General features: G+C 44.4%; 1 long non-coding RNA gene across 1 annotated transcript; it reads left to right on the top strand.

The window, feature by feature from the left end:
- Positions 1-2,927: 2,927 nt before the first annotated feature.
- LOC134808442 (uncharacterized) lies at positions 2,928-5,766 on the top strand. Its single transcript, XR_010151350.1, has 2 exons — positions 2,928-3,214; positions 4,777-5,766. It is a non-coding gene; the product is annotated as an uncharacterized LOC134808442 (long non-coding RNA).
- Positions 5,767-16,307: the final 10,541 nt, after the last annotated feature.

Below are 16,307 nucleotides of genomic sequence, written 5' to 3'. Positions count from 1 at the left end.
GACTTGGGTTTATATTCAAGTCTGACCTCAGGAATTTATGGGGCAAAGTACACTGATAGATGTGTGTGAATGTCCAATCAGAGAAAGCACATCTGCAGAAAGATTAAGAAATTGATGTCGGGCGTGGTGGCTCAAGCCTGTAATCCCAGCACTTTGGGAGGCTGAGGCAGGCGGATCACCTGAGGTCAGGAGTTCGAGACCAGCCTGACCAACATGGTGAAACCCCATCTCTACTAAAAATACAAACATTAGCCTCCAGCTACGCAGGAGGCCAAGGCAGGAGAATCGCATGAAACTGGGAGGCAGAGGTTGCAGTGAGCTGAGATCGTGCCACTGCACTCCAGCCTGGACGACAGAGCAAGACTCTGTCTCAAAAAAAAAAAAAGAAAAAGAAAAAGAAATTGAGATACTAAGGAGAGAGTCAAACATAAATAAACCATTTGAATTCTGACTCCTTTCCAGATTGCCTTTCCAGTTTCTCAGAAGCCTAGCAGTACTTACTCCTCCTGCTCTTGGGTTCTTTTTTACTTTTTTAAAAAAAAAAAAAAAAAAAAACCTTGAACTCTTAAGGATTAATGCTCTTGAGTTATGAGATATCCCTACATTCCAATAACTCTACCTTCTGTTTTTATTGATTAAACTAGTTTGAGTAGTTTCTGTTCCTTTCTTCCAGAACAACCCACTGAGAACTTGGAAATAAGGCAAACTAGATTTCCCTGTAATAGTTAAATTGGCATTCTCTGAGAATATTTATAAATGTGTTAATTGAAAAATTTTGGAGTGTGGTGGCTCACACTTGTAATCCTAGTGCATTGAGAGGCTGAGGTGAGAGGACCATTTGAGGCCAGGAGTTAGAGACTAGTCTGGGCAATGTAGTGAGACCCCCCAACTCTACAAAAAAAAATTTTGTTGTTTTTTTTTTTGTTTTTTTGTTTTGAGATGGAGTCTCGGTCTGTCACCAGGCTGGAGTGCAGTGGTGAGATCTGGGCTCACTGCAACCTCGGCCTCCCAGGTTCAAGCGATACTCCTGCCTCAGCCTCCCGAGTAGCTGGGACTACAGGCACATGCCACCACACCCGGCTCATTTTTTGTATTTTTAGTAGAGATGGAGTTTCACCATGTTGGCCAGGATGGTCTCGAACTCCAGACCTCGTGATCCGCCTCGGCCTCCCGAAGTGCTGGGATTACAGACGTGAGCCACCGCGCCTGGCCAAAAAAAACCTTTTTTTTTTAAAATTAGCCAGGTGCGGTGATGCACACTTGTAGTCCTAGCTGTCTGGGAAGCTGAGGAGGGGAGATTGCTTGAGCCCAGGAGTTCAAGGTTACAGTGAGCTATGATTGCACCTTGCACCACTGCACTCCAGTCTGGGCGAAAGAGTGAAACTTTGTCTCAAAAAAAAAAGTATAAATACATATATATAAATGTATATATATATAGATACATACACACACACATATACATATATATGTATTCTTTATATATAAGGTAATGTGTATCAAGTGATCTAATCTGCTCCTAATTCACCTCCTCTAGTATGCTTACAAAATGAGAGTCCTGGAATAGCAGACATGCATTGTAAATAAATGAACATCTTTCTACAAGTATATTTCCCCAAGGTTCAACTGAATATAGTTTGCTATAATTTCTTAAAATTCAATCAATTTCACATCCATTAAACTTATAAGTAACGTAATCCAGTTTTCCTAGGAAAACTAAGTCCAGCCGAACCTTGGGAAAAATACCTCTGTGTTAAACATATATACATGATCGATTTTAAATGTTTTCACCACAAAAAATGGTAAGTACGTGAGGTGATGGATTTGTTAACTCAGAAGCAGGCACACCAAATCACAATGGGTCTGATTCAATCCTCCCTGATGGCAAAGGAGACCCATCTAACTAATCCCACTTCTAATTACCTTTCTTTTTCTCCTTACAGACCTAAAAAATCTCACCATTTCTATTAGCCTGAAAATAACATCCCTCTGTTCTTCTCTTCCTCCTTCAGCACTGAATCTCGCTTACACTAGGTTTTATTTAATGATTCTCCTCCTTATACTTTCTGTCTCACCAGTTTCCTCTCACACTTATTTACCTGCTACACAAAATTATTCTTATTGGGCTTACGTGCCCTTTCCTCCACTTATTCGACCTCTCACCTGGATTGATGCTCCTGCAGAAATCTACACTAACGATAGTTTGTGGATGCCTGGAGCTACAGATGACCGTTGCCCTGCTCAACCAGGAGAAGAAGGCACTACATTTAATGTTATCATGGGTTATAAATAACACCCTCTGTGCCTCAGAAATGCACCTGGTTGTATCCATCTAGAAACTCAAGTCTGGGCTGCTTATCTTCCCGAGAGATCAGCTACAGAGGAACCGGGACATTTGGTCTCTGGCCTCTCCCTTTCTCCTTTAAAACAAATGAAAGGGGGAGTAATGGGAGATACCCCATACTTTCAATAAGTAGCCTCCAGGCATTCCCTTCCACCAGAGGAGCAATTGTTTTTTAAATAGCCCTTTGGCGCCCAGTCTATTACTAAACCATATGAGTCATTTTTTAATATTACTGCATGTGAGTTAACATAGTCTTCCCAAATTAAAGTTTTAGATGGGCCCTCAAAATTTTTAGGGCATGGTTTTCCTGCAGGTTTATATGGAAAGTATGGGGTCCCTGACTTCTCGTAACAGTGGCCTACACTGCCTTTCAGTTTACCTAGGCCTCCAAAGCACTTTAGCCTGTGGGGCTTGCCAGAACTAGGGTTCCAACTGCTGGAATGGACAGTTCCCCTCTGGCTAGGGTTGATCTAATGTTCCCTCTGGGTTACTGGCTGAGTTCTGCCCTGTGTGGCTTTCTGCTGTGCCAGGGCCGCACTGAGTTCAAATGCAGAGTCTCACAATCATTGTATTCTTCCTCCCCCAGGAGCACCCCTTCTCTCTTTACACCAATTGGCCACTGCCAGGGGATGAAGAGGGATGATGTTGACAATTCAAGACTATTTCTTACCCTCTTCAGTGCCTGTTTCCTTAATATGATAATAAACCAGGTACTGCGATCACTCACCTGATTATTGGTTCTTATGAAGGTGCTTTTTTAATGTAGTTGTTCAGTTTGATATTTCTGTCGGAGGGATGACTGCTGGAGGATTCTATTAAGCCATCTTGCTCTGCCTTCTTGCAACACATAAAATTCAACAGTTTTGTGCAACTGTAAGTTCAAATGTTTGTAATTTTATTTATTTCATTTTTTTCTTTGAGATGAAGTCTCCCTCTTGTTACCCAGGCTGGAGTGCAGTGGCACGATCTCGGCTCACTGCAACCTCTACCTCCTGGGTTCAAGCAATCCTCCTGCCTCATCCTCCCAAGTAGCTGGGATTACAGATGCCTGCCACCATGTCTTGCTAACTTTTGTACATTTAGTAGACATGAGGTTTTGCCATGTTGTCCGGGCTGGTCTTGAACTCCTGACTTCAAGTGATCCACCTGTCTTAGCCTCCCAAAGTACTGGGATTACAGGTGAGAGTCACTGCTCCCTGCTGCAAATTTCTTATTAAATCTGTTTGACAGATTTTAGAATTTCTATAAGTAATGTTTAAAATTACAACCATTTGGGCTGGGTGTGGTGGCTCATGCCTGTAATCCCAGCACTTATTTTATTTCTTATCAGGAGAACGAGAATCATCATACTACTTTGCATCGGAGGTTAAGCTCATTCTTTCCCTTAAAATGGGAAGATAAAGGCATTACCCCCCCTCCGAGGCCTCATATGATACTCCCCATTCTGACCCAGAACACCCAGAACTTTGGAAATTGGCTATTGCCATGTCTGGACTGCAAGTATGGGAAGCAGAAACTATTCTGTCTGTTGTCCCCACTACCATCTCCCTCTCTCAGTATCAACGTAGATCCAGACATTCTGCTTTACCTACCTCCAACCTGACTGTTTCCATACAGAGTTGTGTTAAGCCTCCTTGCATGCTGTCAGTGAGATATATCAAAATTTGGACGAACAATCAAACTGTCCAATGCATTAATTGTCATTTATACACTTGTATTAACTCCCATTTTGATTCCAGGAAAAGTGTAATGTTGGTTCGAGCTCAAGAAGGAATCTGGATTCCGGTAACTTTGCCCAGACCTTGGGAATCCTCCCCTTCAATACGTTTAATTAATGAAGTGTTACAGTGAATTCTAAAAAGATCTAAGAGATTTATTTTCACTTTAATTGCTGTTATCATGGGCCTAATTACAGTCACTGCAATGGCCACCACTGCCGGAATGGCATTACACCAGTCCATTCAAGCGGCTCATTTTGTTAATGATTGGCAAGCCAATTCCATCCAAATGTGGAATTCTCAACAAGGCATCAATCAAAAATTGGCAAATCAAATTAGTGATTTAAGACAGTCTGTTATTTGGCTTGGAGATCAGGTAGTGAGTCTCGAGCATCACATGCAAATGCAGTATGATTGGAACACTTGAGATTTCTGCATCACCCCGTATTCCTATAACGAGACTGATCATTCATGGGAAATGGTCAAAAGACACCCTCTGGGTAGGGAAGATAATTTATCATTGGACATAACTAAATTAAAGAAACAAATTTTTGAAGCCTCTCAAGCTCACTTATCCATTGTGCCTGGAGCTGAGGCGTTAGATCAGGTGGCAGAAAATCTTTCTGGATTAAACCCCAGGACTTGGATTAAGTCTATTGGGGGCTCCACTGTAGTAAATTTTGGAATTGTTTCTCTGTTTAATCGGCTTGTTTTTAGTTTGCCAGACTAGTCAAAGAATCCTGCGTCAAAATCAAGAGAACGAACAAGCCTTCATTGCCATGGCACATTTATTATAAAAAGAAAGGGAGAGATGTTGCGGGAAGTCAGGGACCCCGAACGGAGGGACCAGCTGAAGCCATGGCAGAAGAACATAAATTGTGAAGATTTCATGGACATTTATTAGTTCCCCAATCAATACCCTTGTGATTTCCTATGCCTGTCTTTACTTTAATCTCTTAATCCCGTCATCTTCGTAAACTGAGGAGGATGTATGTCGCCTCAGGACCCTGTGATGATTGTGTTAACTGCACAAATTGTAGAGCATTTGTGTTTGAACAATATGAAATCTGGGCACCTTGAAAAAAGAACAGGATTAACAGTGATGTTCACAGAACAAGAGAGATAACCTTAAACTCTGACTGCCGGTGAGCTGGACGGAACAGAGCCATATTTCTCTTCTTTCAAAAGCAAATGGGAGAAATATCACTGAATTCTTTTTCTCAGCAAGGAACATCCGTGAGAAAGAGAATGCATCCCTGAGGGTAGGCCTCTGAAATGGCTGCTTCGGGGCAGCTGTCTTTTATGGTTGCAGCTGTAGGGATGAAATAAGCCCCAGTTTCCCATAGCGCTCCCAGGCTTATTAGGACGAGGAAATTCCCGCCTAATAAATTTTGGTCAGACCAGTTGTCTGCTCTCAACCCTGTCTCCTGATAAGATGTTATCAATGACAATGCATGCCTGAAACTTCATTAGCAATTTTAATTTCACCCCGGTCCTGTGGTCCTGTGATCTCGCCCTGCCTCCATTTACCTTGTGATATCTTATTACCTTGTGAAGCATGTGATCTCTGTGACCCATACCCTATTTGTACACTCCCTCCCCTTTTAAAAATCACTAATAAAAAATTTGCTGGTTTTATGGCTCAGGGGGCATCACAGAACCTGCCAACATGTGATGTCTGCCCTGGACACCCAGCTTTAAAACTTCTCTCTTGTGTACTCTGTCCCTTTATTTCTCAAACCGGCCAACACTTAGGGAAAATAGAAAAGAACCTACATGAAATATTGGGGGTGAATTTCACCTGATATCTGGCTGAATTTCCCCCGATAGGCCACAGGGACCGCAATTCCTGGGCAAGTCCTTGTGCCATGCTAGGCTCAGAGCCAGCAGACTTTGGGGTGCACACAACCTAGTGAGATACCAGCTGGGGTGGCCAAGGGAGTAATTGCATCACCCCTCCCAGAACCCCAGGCAGTGCAGCTCACAGCTCTAGGAGAGACTCCTTCCTCCTGATTGAGGAGAGGAGAGGGAGGAGTAAAGAGAACTTTGTCTTGCATCTTGGATACCAGCTCAACTACCATAGAATTGGGCACCAGGCAAAGTCCTGAGGCTTCATTCCAGGCCCTTGCTGCTGGATGACATTTCTAGACACATCCTGGGCTAGAAGGGAGCCTGCTGCCTTGAAGAGAAGGACCCAGTCCTGGCAGGATTCATCACTTGCTTACTAAAGAGCCATTGGAACCTGAATAGTCAGGCAGTACTCACGGCAGGCCTTGGGTAAGACTCAGAGCCACGCTGGCTTCAGATGTCACCCAGCACATTCCCAGCTGTGGTGGCTATGGGTAGGGACTCCTTCTGCTTGAGGAAAGGAGAGGGAAGAATAAAGGGGACTTTGTCTTGCACCTTGGGTACCAGCTCAGTCACAGTGTAGTAGAGCAACAAGCAGGCTTCCAGGGTCCCCATTTCCAGGCCTTGCCTCCTGGAAAGCGTTTCTGGAACTGCTCTGGGCCAGAAGGGAATCCATTGCCCTAAAGGGAGAGAACCAGGCATGGCAGCATTCACCATGACCTGACTGAAGAGCGCTTGGGCCTTGAGTGAACTTTGGTGGTAGCCAGGCTACTTGCCCTGGGACTGAGGCAGTAGTGGTCATGGGGAGAGACTCTTCTGCTTGAGGAAAGAGGAGGGAAGAGTGGGAAGAACTTCATCTTACAACATAGGTGCCAGCTTAGCTGCAGTACAATACAGTACCAGGTAGAGTCCTAAGGTTCCTGACTTGAGGCCCTGGCTCCTTGATGGCATCTCTGGACCCAACCGAGGCCAAGGGGAACTCACTGCCTTGAAGAAAGGACATAAGACTGGCTGGATTCACCACCTGCTGATTGTAGCACCCTTGGACCTTAAGTGAACATAGGCAGTAGCCAAGCAGTGGTCACCATGGGCATTGGGTGACCCAGTGCAGTCTCAGTAGTGGTGGTCATAGCAGTGATTGTGTCACCCCTTCCCCAGACCTTGGCAACTCAGCACGTAGAGACATTTGTTTGGGGGAAAGTGAGGGAAGAGAACAAGAGTCTCTGCCTGGTAATCCAGGGAATTCTCCCAGATCTTACCCAAGACCACCAAGTTCGTATCTCTAATAGTCTGCAAGAGCCACAGCATTACTGAGCTTGGGGTGCCCCTTAATACAGATACAGCATACAGCTACAGTGATCAAAGACTTAGATCATAACACACAAGTCCCTTAGAATACTTGAAAAGCCTTCCCAAGAAGGACAGGTACAAACAAGCCCAGACTGTGAAGACTACAATAAATATCTAACTCTTCAATGCCCAAACACTGACAAACATCCATAAACATCAGTTCCATCCAGGAAAACATGACCTCACCAAACAAACTAAATAAGGCACCAAGAACTAATCCTGGAGAAACAGAGATATATGACTTTTTAGACAGAGAATTCAAAATAGCTCTTTTGAGAAAGCTCAGTAAAATTCAAGATAACACTGAGAAGGAATTCAGAATCCTATCAGATATATTTAACAAAGAAATTGAAATAATTTAAAGGAGTCAACCAGAAATACTGGAGCTGAAAAATGTAGTTGATGTACTTAAGAATGCATCAGAGTATTTTAACAGCAGAATTGATCAAACAGAAGAAAGAATTAGTGAGTTTGAAGACAGGCTATTTGAAAATACACAGTCAGGCCAGGCCCAGTGGTTCATGCCTATAATCCCAGCATTTTGGGAGGCTGAGGTGGGCAGATCACCTGAGGTCAGGAGTTCAAGACCAGCCTGGCCAACATGGCAAAACCCCGTTTCTAGTACAAGTACAAAAATTAGCCAGGAAATGGTGGCATGTACCTGTAGTCCCAACTACTCAGGAGGCTGAGGCACAAGAATCACTTGAACCCAGGAGGCAGAGGTTGCAGTGAGCCGAGATTGTTCCATTGCACTCCAGCCTGGGTGACAGAGTGAGGCTCTTTAAAAAAAAAAACAAAAAAGTCCAGGCGCAGTGGCTCATGCCTGTAATCCCAGCACTTTGGGAGGCCGAGGCAGGCAAATCACCTGAGATCGGGAGTTCAAGACCAGCGTGACCAACATGGAGAAACCCTGTCTCTACTAAAAATATAAAATTAGCCGGGCGTGGTGGCAAATGCCTGTAATCTCAGCTACTCAGGAGGCTGAGGCAGGAGAATTGCTTGAACCCAGGAGGCAGAGGTTGTGGTGAGCCAAGATGGTGCCATTGCACTCCAGCCTGGGCAACAAGAGTGAAACTCTGTGTCAAAAAAAAAAAAAAAAAGATGAAAGAAAGAAAGAGAAAGACACAGAGAGAGAAAGAAGAGAAAGAAAAAGAAAGAGGAAGAAAGAAAGAAAGAGAGAAAGAAAAGTAAAAAAAGAAAAAGAGGAAGAAAGGAAAGAAAAAAGAAAAGAGAAAGGAGGGAGGGAAGGAAGGAAGAAAGGAAGGAACGAACAAACACAGTCACAGGAGACAAAAGAGAAAAGAGTAAAAAACAATGAAGCACACTACAGAATCTAGAAAATAGCCTCAAAAGGGGAAGTCTAAGAGTTACTGGCCTTAAAAGGGAGGTAGAGAGATAAATAGGGGTGGAAAGTTTATTTAGAGGGATTATATCAGAGCATTTCTCAAACTTAGAGACAGATATCAATGTTCAAGTACAAGAAGGTTATAGAACATCAAGCAGATATAACCCAAATAAGACTACCTCAAGTCATTTAATAATGAAACTCCTAAAGGTCAGAGATAAAGAAAGTCCTAAAAGCAGCAAGAGAAAAGTAACAAATAACATACAAAGGAGCTCTAATACTTCTGGCAGCAGACTTATCAGTGGAAACCTTACAAGCAAGGAAAGAATGGTATGACATATTCAAAGTGCTGAAGAAAGAAACTTTTATCCCAGGATAGTATATCCAAACATGAAGGAGAAATAAAGACTTTCCTAGACAAGCAAAAGCTGAGGGATTTTATCAACACCAGACCTATCTTATAAGAAATCCTAAAGAATATTTATTCTGAAAGAAAAGAATGTTGATGAGCAAGAAATCATCTGAACGTACAAAACTCATTAGTGAAGAGGCAGAGCAAGATGGCCGAACAGAAGGCTACACTCTGTCCCTGCTTTTGGAACACCACATTGTAATAATTATCGACACACAGAAAAGCACCATAACAAGAACCAAAATATCAGTTGAGCAATCATAGTACATGGTTTTAACTTCATATAACTAAAAAGGCATTGAGGAGGGCAGTCTTGAATCACCAATGCCACCCCTCCCCCATCCCCTGGCAGCACCCATGTGGTGCAGGGAGAATCTGTGCACTTTGGGAAGAGAAAGCACAGTGACTGGGGTACTTTACATTGAACTCAGTGCTGCCCTGTCAGAGAAGAGAATAAAGCCATGAGCCGAGCACCCATGCATGCAAAAAACATTTGGACCAGCCCTAGCCAGAAGGAAATTGCCCATCCCAGTGGTTGGAACTTGAGTTTCTCTGGGGTCCTAGATAAACTTGAGAGGCAGTCTAGGACACAAGGACTGCAATTCCTAGGCAATTCCTAGTGTGAGGCTGGGCTTAGAGGTGGGCTAGCTTAGCTGTGTAGAATAGAACATCAGGGCAACTGCTAAAATTTTTTACTGTAATCCCTGGCTCCCAGACAACATCTCTGGACACACTTGGGACCTGGTGGAACTCGCTGCCCTGAAGGGAAAGGTCTTGGGCAAGACCCAGTGCTGACTGGGCATGGTGGTTCACGCCTGTAATCCCAACACTTTGGGAGGCCAAGGCGGGCCGATCACTTGAGGTCAGGAGTTCGAGACCAGCCTGGCCAATATGGTGAAACCTCATCTCTACTAAAAATACAAACAAATTAGCTAAGCATGGTGGCGGGTGCCTGTAATCCCAGCTACTCAGGAAGCTGAGGCAGAGAATTGCTTGAACCCGGGAAACGGAGGTTGCAATGAGCCGAGATCATGCCACTGCACTCCACCCTGGGCAAGAGAGCGAGACTCCATCTCAAAAATAAATAAATAAATAAAAATAAATTTAAAAAAAAAATCAGGCCGGGCGCGGTGGCTCATGCCTGTAATCCTAGCACTTTGGGAGGCCAAGGTGGGCGGATCACGAGGTCAGGAAATCAAGACCATCCTGGCTAACACGGTGAAACCCCGTCTCTACTAAAAATACAAAAAATTGGCCAGGCGAGGTGGCGGGCGCCTGTAGTCCCAGCTACTCGGGAGGTTGAGGCAGCAGAATGGCATGAACCCAGGAGGCGGAGCTTGCAGTGAGCCGAGATTGCGCCACTGCACTCCAGCCTGGGCGACAGAGCGAGACTCTGTTTCAAAAAAAAAAAAAAAAAATTGGCGCTGTGCTGGCTTCAAGCCTAACCCAGTGCAGTCCCAGTGGTGAGGCCACAGATGCTTGCAGCACCACACTGCCACCTACAGGTGGCTCAGGACAGAGAGAGAAAGAGACTTCATTTGTTTGGGAGAAGTAAGGGAAGAACAAGAGTCTCTGCCTGGTAATCTAGAGTATTTTTCCAGATCTTAGCCAAGACTACTAAGGCAGTACCTCTGAGTCTGCAAAAACCACAGCCTCATTGGGCTTCGGGCCCAAGTCCCAAAGCCAGACTGTGAAGACTACAATAAATACCTAACTCTTCAATGCCCAGACACTGACAAATATCTACAAGCATCATTAACATTCAGAAAAATATGACCTCACCAAACAAACTAAACAAGGCACCAAGGGCCAATCCTGGAGGAACAGAGATATCTCTGACCTTTTAGACAGAAAATTCAAAATAGCTGTTTTGAGAAAACTCAAATTCAAGACAAAAGACAAAAAAAGAATAAAAAATGAAGCACACAGGATCTACAAAATAACCTCAAAAGGGGAAAATCTAAGAGTTATTGGCCTGAAAGAGGAGGTAGAGAAAGAGATAAAGATAGAAAATTTTTCAGAATAAGCCATCTAAAAAATGTAAAAGAAAACAAAAATATGGCCGGGTGCAGTGGCTCACGCCTGTAATCCCAGCACTTTGGGAGGCCGAGGCGGGCAGATCACGAGGTCAGGAGATTGAGACCATCCTGACTAACACGGTGAAACCCCGTCTCTACTAAACATACAAAAAATTACCTGGGCGTGGTGGCGGGCGCCTGTAATCCCAGCTACTCAGGAGGCTGAGGTAGGAGAATGGCGGGAACCCGGGAGGCGGAGCTTGCAGTGAGCCGAGATCGGGCCACTGCACTCCAGCCTGGGCGACAGAGACTCCGTCTCAAAAAAAAAAAAAAGAAGAAAAAGAAAACTTACTCAAAGGAAGAGAGAATATCAGAGAACGTTCCAAACCTAGAAAAAAAAATCAATATTCAACTACAAGAAGGTTATAGAACACCGAGCAGATTTAACCCAAATAAGACTACTACTAATAATCAAACTCCCAAAGGTCAAGGTTAAAGAGAGGGCCCTAAAAGCGGCAACAGAAAAAAAAAAAAAAAACAAATACCACACAAGGGAGCTCCAATACGTCTGGCGGCAGACTTTTCAGTGGAAACCTTACAGGCAAGGAGAGAATGGCATGACATATTTAAAGTGTTCCTTGTCATCCCATTCTTTCCTTGCTTGTAAGGTTTCCATAGAAAAGAAAGACCTTCCCAGGCAAACAAAAGCTGAGGGATTTCATCAACACCAGACCTGTCCTACAAGAAATACTAAAGGGAGCTCCTCAATCTGAAAGAAAAGAATGTTGATGAGAAAAAAGAAATCATCTGGGCCAGGTGCAGTGGCTCATGCTTGTAATCCCAGCACTTTGGGAGGCCAAGGTGGGCAGATTACCTGAGGTCAGGAGTTTGAGACCAGCCTGGTCTACATGGTGAAACCTCGTCTCTACTAAAAATACAAAAAGTAGCTGGGTGTGGTGGCGGGTGCCTGTAATCCCAGATACTCAGGAGGTTAAGGTAGGAGAATCACTTGAACCCAGGAGTTGAAGGTTGCAGTGAGCCGAGATCGCACCACTGCACTCCAGACTGGGCAACAGAGACTGTCTCAAAAAAAAAAAAAAAAAAAAGGAAAAATAAATCATCTGAAGGTACAGAACTCACTGGTAATAGTAAGCACACACACAAAAAGCACAGAGACACATTTAACAAAGAGACACATTTAACTTATAAAGATGCACATAGACTTAACATAAAGGTGAGAGGTGACAGCGTGCTGGCAGTCCGCACAGCTCTTGCTTGCTCTCGGCGCCTCCTCTGCCTGGGCTCCCACTTTGGCAGCACTTGAGGAGCGCTTCAGCCTACCGCTGCACTGTGGGAGCCCCTTTCTGGGCTGGCCAAGGCCGGAGCCGGCTCCCTCAGCTTGCAGGGAGGTGTGGAGGGAGAGGCGCGAGCAGGAACCGGGGCTGCGTGCGGCGCTTGCGGGCCAGCTGGAGTTCCGGGTGGGCGAGGGTTTGGCGGGCCCTGCACTCGAAGCAGCCAGCCGGCCCTGCCGACCCCAGGCAATGAGGGGCTTAGCACTCGGGCCAGCGGCTGCGGAGGGTATACTGGGTCCCCCAGCAGTGCCAGCCCACCGGTGCTGCGCTTGATTTCTCGCCGGGCCTTAGCTGCCTTCCCGCGGGGCAGGGTTCGGGACCTGCAGCCCGCCATGCCTGAGCCTCCCACCCCCTCCGTGGGCTCCTGTGCCGCCCGAGCCTCCCTGATGAGCACCGCCCCCTGCTCCATGGCGCCCAGTCCCATCGACCACCCATAGAGCTGAGGAATGCGGGCGCAGGGTGCAGGGACTGGCAGGCAGCTCCACCTGCAGCCCCTGTGCCGGATCCACTGAGTGAAGCCAGCTGGGCTCCTAAGTCTGGTGGGGAGGTGCAGAACCTTTATGTCTAGCTCAGGGATTGTAAATACACCAATCAGCACCCTGTGTCTAGCTCAGGGTTTGTGAATGCACCAATCCACACTCCGTATCTAGCTACTCTGGTGGGGCCTTGGAGAACCTTTATGTCTAGCTCAGGGATTGTAAATACACCAATCGGCACTCTGTATCTAGTCAAGGTTTGTAAACACACCAATCAGCACCCTGTGTCTAGCTCAGGGTTTGTGAATGCACCAATCCACACTCTGTATCTAGCTAATCTGGTGGGGATGTGGAGAACCTTTGTGTCTAGCTCAGGGATTGTAAAGGCACCAATCAGCTCCCTGTCAAAACAGACCACTTGGCTCTACCAATCAGCAGGGTGTGGGTGGGGCCAGATAAGAGAATAAAAGCAGGCTGCCTAGCCAAAGTGGCAACCTGCTCCGGTCCCTTTCCACACTGTGGATGTTTGTTCTTTTTGCTCTTTGCAATAAATTTTGTTACTGCTCGGTGTTTGGGTCCACACTGCTTTTATGAGCTGTAACACTCACCGTAAAGGTCTGCAGCTTCACTCCTGAGCCAGTGAGACCACGAACCCACCAAAAGCAAGAAACTCCGAACACATCCGAACATCAGAAGGAACAAACTCCAGACGCGCCACAGTAAGAGCTGTAACACTCACTGCGAGGATCTGCGGCTTCATTCTTGAAGTCAGTGAGACCAAGAACCCACCAATTCCGGACACAAAGGGATGGAAAAAGATATTCCATGCTAATGGAAACCAAAAGAGAACAGGAGTTGCTATACTTATATCAGACAAAATAGATTTCAAGACTGTAACGGTGGTATGTAGACTACTCTTGTCTTAAGTAGAAAGACTAATGACCCAGGCTAGGTGGTTCATGGCTGTAATACCAGCACTTTGGGAGGCGGAGGCGGGTGGATAACCTGAGGTCAGGAGTGCGAGACCAGGCAGGTCAACATGGGAAAACCTGTCTCTACTAAAAATACAAAAAAGTAGCCAGGCGTGGTGGTGGGCTCCTGTAATCCCAGCTACGCAGGAAGCTCAGGCAGGAGAATCGCTTGGACCCACGAGGAAGAGGTTGCAGTGAGCTGATTTTGTGCCATTGTACTCCAGCCTGGTAATAAGAGTGAAACAGACTAAATAACCAGTCAAAAATAATTTTTCTTTTTTTTTCTTTTCTTTCTTTTTTTTTTTTTGAGACGGAGTCTCACTCTGTCACCCAGGCTGGAATGCAGTGGCGCGATCTCGGCTCACTGCAACCTCTGCCTCCCAGGTTCAAGCTATTCTCTGCCTCAGCCTCCCAAGTAGCTGGGATTACAGGCACCCGCCACCGCACCTGGCTAATTTTTGTATTTTTAGTAGAGATGAGATTTCACCATCTTGGCCAGGCTGGTCTTGAACTCCTGACCTCGTGATCCACCCACCTTGGCTTCCCAAAATGCTGAGATTACAGGTGTGAGCCACCATGGCTGGCCTTAACTACAACTTTTCAAGACATGGATAGTACAATGAGACAAAGCGAAACAAAAAGTTAAAAAGCAGGGAAATTATTTTCTTTTTGTGTGTTTGTATATGCAATCAATGTTGTCATCAACTTAAAATAATGAGTTGTAAGACAGTATTTGCAAGCCACATAGTAACCTCAGATAGAAAAACATACAATTGATACACAAGACATAAAAAGCAAGAAATTAAAGCATACCACCAGAGAAAATTACCTTCACTAAAAGGAAGACAGGAAGTTAGGAAAGAAGGAAGAGAAGATCACAAAACAACCAGAAAACAAAGGTAAGAGTAAGTCCCTACTTACCAATAACATTGAATGTAAATGGACTAAACACTCCAATCAAAAGACACAGAGTGGCTGAATGGATAAAAAAACAAGACCCAATGATCTCTTGTGTACAAGAGACACATTTAACTTATAAAGATGCACATAGACTTAACATAAAGGGATGGAAAAAGATATTCCATGCTAATGGAAACCAAAAGAGAACAAGTCACTATACTTACATCAGACAAAACAGATTTCAAGACAAAAACTGTAAGAATAGATAAAGAAGGTCATTATATAATGATAAAGGTGCCAATTCAGCAAGAGGATATAATGATTATTAGTATGTATGCACCCAACACTAAAGCACTCAGATTTAAAAAAAGGAAATATTATTAGAGCAAAAGAGAGAGATAGACCTGAATACAATAATAGCTGGACACCTTAACACCCAACTTTCAGCATTGGACAGATCTCCTAGACTCCTTTTCTCCCAGACAACATCAACAAAGAAACATTGGACTTAATGTGCACTATAGAAAAAATGGACCTAATAGATATTTATAGAACATTTCATCCAATGGCTGCAGAATACACATTCTTCTCCTCAGCACATGGATCATTCTGAAGGATAGACCATATGTTAAAACACAAAACAAGTCTTAAAATATTCAAAAAATTGAAATAATATCAAGCACCTTCTCTGACCACATTGGAATAAAACTAGAACTCAATAACAACAGGAATTTTGGAAAATATACACACACATTGAAATTAAACAATATGCTCCTGACAGTGGGTCAATGCAAAAATTAAGAAGGAAATTGAAAAATTTATTGAAAAGAATGATAATGGAAACACAACATACCAAAACCTATGGGATACAGTAAAAGCAGTACTAAGAGGGAAATGTATAGCTATAAGCGCCTACATCAAAAAATAACAAAAACTTCAAGTAAATAACCTGATGATACATCTTAAAGAACTGGAAAAGTAATGTCCAGGCACGGTGGCCTGTAATCATAGCACTTTGGGAGGCCAAGGCAGGTGGATCACCTGAGGTCAAGGGTCAAGACCAGCCTGGCTAACATCGTGAAACCCCATGTCTACTAAAAATACAAAAATTAGCTGGGCATGGTAGCATATGCCTGTAATCCCAGCTACTTGGGAGGCTGAGGCAGGAGAATCCCTTGAACCCGGGAGGCAGAGGTTGCAGTGAGCCGAGATTGTGCCACTGCACTCCAGCCTGGGCAAAAGAGCAAGACTCTGTCTCAAAAAAAAAAAAAAAAAAAAGGCACCGGAAAAGTAAGAGCAAACTGAACCCACAATTAGGAAAAGAAAATAAATAATAAGTATCAGAGCAGATATAAATGAATTTGAAATGAAAACAATACAAAAATCAACAAAACAAAAAGTTGTTTTTTTTTTTTTTGAAAAGATAAAACTGACAAACCTTTAGCCAGACTAAGAAAAAAAGAGAGAAGGCCGGGCACAGTGGCTCATGTCTGTAATCCTAGCACTTTGGGAAGCCAAGGTGGGCGGATCACGAGGTCAGGAGATTGAGACCATCCTGGCTAACACGGTGAAACCC

The sequence above is a fragment of the Pan troglodytes genome, chromosome 16 (assembly GCF_028858775.2).
Source record: "Pan troglodytes isolate AG18354 chromosome 16, NHGRI_mPanTro3-v2.0_pri, whole genome shotgun sequence".
Classification (NCBI taxonomy): Eukaryota; Metazoa; Chordata; class Mammalia; order Primates; family Hominidae; genus Pan; species Pan troglodytes.
Note: the sequence above shows the minus strand (reverse complement) of the source record. Positions and strands in the feature narration are given on the sequence as shown.